The sequence below is a fragment of the Echinops telfairi genome, unplaced genomic scaffold (assembly GCF_000313985.2).
Source record: "Echinops telfairi isolate 266 unplaced genomic scaffold, ASM31398v2 ScPeMD7_1;HRSCAF=3_0, whole genome shotgun sequence".
NCBI lineage: Eukaryota > Metazoa > Chordata > Mammalia > Afrosoricida > Tenrecidae > Echinops > Echinops telfairi.
The window spans coordinates 93158510-93162683 of NW_022103896.1; the positions used below are offsets into that span (position 1 = coordinate 93158510).

Genomic DNA, 4174 nt, shown 5'->3' on the forward strand with positions numbered 1-4174 from the left:
CAGACAAGATCCTGTTGTAACCCATAGAGCTTTCATTGGCTAATTTTAGAAATGAACCACAGACGTTTCTTCCTAATTTGTCTTACTCGTAGCTCACTGAAACCTGTGCACCCAGGGTGACCCTACTGGTATCTGAAGTACCTGTGGCATAGCTTCCAGCAGTAATCCTCACGTAATTTCCTGATGGGCTTACTACAACACAGATGATTGGGCCCAGCCTAGAGATTCTGATTCAGTAGAAGATGGGGCTAAAGAATTAGCCGATGCTGATCATAAACTAGAAGGAAAACACAGTTTTAAAGAGATCATTTAGAATATTATAGCAGGATACTGGATTATTCTGACCCCGAGGCCAGTACACTTACTTAACTCTTTCCCTTGGCCTAGATTTGAGTTCCCAAAAAAGGGTAGAAAAACTCAGGGGTCTCATAAGAACAGTAATCAACTCCAATACTATTTATCAGTTCTTGATTGGATTATGCCTCCCTCCATTTTTCTCATCTAGTAATTGTTTCCGACTTCTAAATATAAGCTTCCTAAGAGTCAGCCTTTACCTGCTTCCTTCACGTCTGTATTCCCAGGATTAAAAGAGTGGCTTGGAGGTAGTACTTACTCCACAAATACTAAAGAAAGGAACTATTGATTCCCACTCTCCACCCAGTATGAACATCTCTCTCTCTCTCTCTCACACACACACACACACACACACACACACCTCTGATACACATACCCCACCCCCAACCCCCAGTGTCTCCACCCCCAAACTACTGAGACGTAGATTCCAAATCAGAGCAACCCTATAGGACAGAGCAGACCGCTCCTTTTAAAAGCAGCAGACAACCTCATCTTCTCACTCCTGGAGCATCTACTTAATTTCCCAATATAACTTATTTGCTGCAAAATCCCCATGTAGTTTTTATCTTTGTAAAAGAAGCTCAACAGTGAATATCTAAACAATACATTTTTAAACCTCTGATAGGAAGTATTTCTAAGACTTCTTACTTCTAACAAGAAAGTTACAGAACATTTCCAACCTGACCTTGCTCTTTGATCTGCTTTGCTCACACCTGTTTGCTCTCATCTGGGTCCTAAAAGGCCTTTGCCCAGAGCATTCTCTCCTCCATTTCTTCTTAGCGCGTGCCAGCATTCAGATTTTATATGGATGTGTGTAAATATTAAATTGATATTTGTCTCTCATCCAAGAAATGTAGTGGGGACTGGGTCTAGTTTTGCTTACTCTTTTATCTTCCTCACGGGGTTGGGGGAGCGGGGGAGGGGAGAATACGGGTATACAACACTGTCTTCCAAAAGCTGTATGTATATGCATTCATAGGTATGGTATAAATTCTTTGGAAAAGGTATAGAAAGATACACATCAAATTTTAAGGGTTTACTTTTAAAGGGAAAAATAGTAAAAAAAAAGGCTTATGCATTTTTCTCTTTATTCTTAAGTAATCCTTATACACTTTACAACAAGGATGCTTTCAAATATTACTTATACAATAGAACCATAGCAGAGACATAACAGCATTGTGCTGTAATTCTTCTTTATGGTGATAACATTGCTGATTTTCCTTACAGGGTATACAGAAGGATGTCCAGAAAATTAGCAAATTTCTAAGCAGCAGCTCATTTTTCTAAAAATCAAACGGTTTAAGAATGTACATGTATACAACTGTGGTTTGGTTTGAAGGAACTATTTACTGCCCACAGAAATTCAGATCTGGATTTTAATTCATATTTAATCAAAAGAGAAAAAAAAGGAACACATTGTTAGGGTGGGTAGCTTTGTAAATTACTTAAACTCTATTGTGTAAACTGGCTATTGGGAAACTCAGCTCATAGGAACATAGCAGAGGAGATGGGGATGCTGCCAAACTTGTCCTGCTTCTAGTAGATCCTGAATGCTTTAGTCCAGAAGCCCTTCACTTAATTCTAATCAAGATGGTCAAGAAGATACACGACACTCCTCCTTGTCCTTGGCTCCCTCCCCATCCAAACAACAGGCTGTCATTTAGGTTCAGGACTAGTATTGCCACACACTTGAACATTCACATTTTTGGAATGAAGAAAGAGTGGGTGTTAAAGTCTTCCAGTCTCTTACATAAAAGACCAGTGCTTTTGTTTGAGAGTTTAAGGTTTCAGATAAGAAGCACGAGAAAGCGTCATGTTAAAAGTCAAATGGAACTCATCTTAGTGATGGATCCTTACTTTGGATCAAGTTGGGACTTTGGCGTTACAGTCTGGGAAGGGGTTGGGGCCCTCAATTTGTACACCAACTATGTAAGCTCATGAGTATGTCCCGAATGCAGTAATGGTGAAGGCGTGGGTAGGGATTGTGAGGGAAACTAGAGCCCCATCCTTGGCACCACCACTGGTTCCACACACACCTCTGTCAACTCCTTCCCAGTTGTGTCACTAACATGACAATTGATGACTGATTCTTATGTTGCTCTCTATCCGTTTCACATTTGATAGACTTTACCTTGTATCTTGACTAGAGAGGAAGGCTTGGAAATCTACTTTCAAAAATTATTCAATCACAAGATATGACAAAATAATAATTTATAAATTATCAAGGGTTCATGAGGGAGGGGGGAGGGGGGAGGGAGGGGGAAAATGAGGACCTGATGCCAGGGGCTTAAGTGGAGAGCAAATGTTTTGAGAATGATGAGGGCAATGAATGTACAAATGCGCTTTACACAATTGATGTATGTATGGATTTTGATGAGTTGTATGAGCCCCTAATAAAACGATTAAAAAAATGAATGCAAACCCTATGGATCAAATAGGATGCTATCTGATACAGTGCTGGAGGACGAAGCCCCCTAGATTGAAAAATACACAGTGACCACAACAATGGGCTCAAGCAGACCAACTGTCCAAGAGCAATGTATCAAGTCATGAAAAACGTAATTCCAGGAAAGTAGTGGTGAGGAAAAAGCAAGCATGGCATGGCAGCTAACTACAAAACAGCAAGAAAGATTAAGTTACCTGACATCCCATGACGTTTTGACTTGTCAGTAATGATCTGAGAAATGTCAGAGCGTCAGTCTTGTTTTTTAAAGACCACGTGGGTTGGTCAATCCAATCTATCCGCTACCTGGAAGCCATACGTACAGAGAATGAATCAGATTTTTAAACTAGAATATTTTTTTCCTAATGACAAAAAACCCAATTCTTTGTTAATACTATTTCATCTTAAAGGCTCCCCAGACTTAAATTGTTTAAACTTTCAATTAGACAAGTATAGTTTTAGCTAATCAAAACGATTTACCATTAATGAGTACTTCAAATTATATTCTTTTTTTTAACAAGTTATATTCTTGTTTACCCTTATAATAACCCTTTAAAATTAGGAAAATTGAATAAAGGAAAAATAAACATACCATTTAGCAGCCTTGAATATATATATCTTTCACAGAAATATGAATTTCTAATTATAATAGACATCTATTAATTCAATCTTAATATCAGCAAATCACCTAAAACATCTTAAATTATTTATGTACAGTACTGAATAAAATTAACTTCTGTTTTTCTCTTACTTTATCTAAATTTAGTTTTCTAAATTTAGACATTCTTTAAAATGTCGACATTTTGACTAAAAACAAACAAACAAACCTGGTTATTGAATCACTTCTGACGCATAGCAACCTCAAAGGTTACTGGTTCACAGGGTTCCTGGGAGAGTAAGAGTCAACAGAAGTTGACTGGCTGCACTTTTTCCGAGTAGATATTTTTGCTCCAATTACCAGGTTTTGGCTAGCAGCCCAGCACTTAACTCAGATGCCAATTGACAATTTCTACTCAAAATTGACTAGAATGCACCCTACTTATCTGAAATATATCAGATTGAACAAAGTGGATAATCTGGTTTATCCTCTAAAATCCCTTCGTTGGTAAAACAACATTCTACAATATTTAAGTTACTTATCAAGGTCTAGCTTCTAAGAATGATATATGCAAACGCCTGTCAAAATAAATTATTTTCATTAATTTTTCATAATTTAATTTAAAAGCACAAGTGTAAAATCAAAACAGAGTTATTAAAAATTATACAATATATATACTTTTAATTTATAATACTGTCCAGAGGCAAGAATTTATATACATGTATATATATATATATTTTTTTTAAGAAATGTTTGCTTAGAAGGGCTTTGTAATATAA

The 4174-nt window shown here is 37.1% G+C and overlaps 1 protein-coding gene across 1 annotated transcript in view; it reads right to left on the reverse strand.

Moving 5' to 3' along the window:
• LOC101664179 (zinc finger protein OZF-like) overlaps positions 1–4174 on the reverse strand; it is a 111550-nt gene that overhangs the window by 89856 nt on the left and 17520 nt on the right. The window contains exon 5 of the mRNA XM_045286247.1: positions 2995–3103. The gene's annotated coding sequence lies outside the window, so the exon portion shown is untranslated. The remainder of the gene's footprint in view (positions 1–2994; positions 3104–4174) is intronic.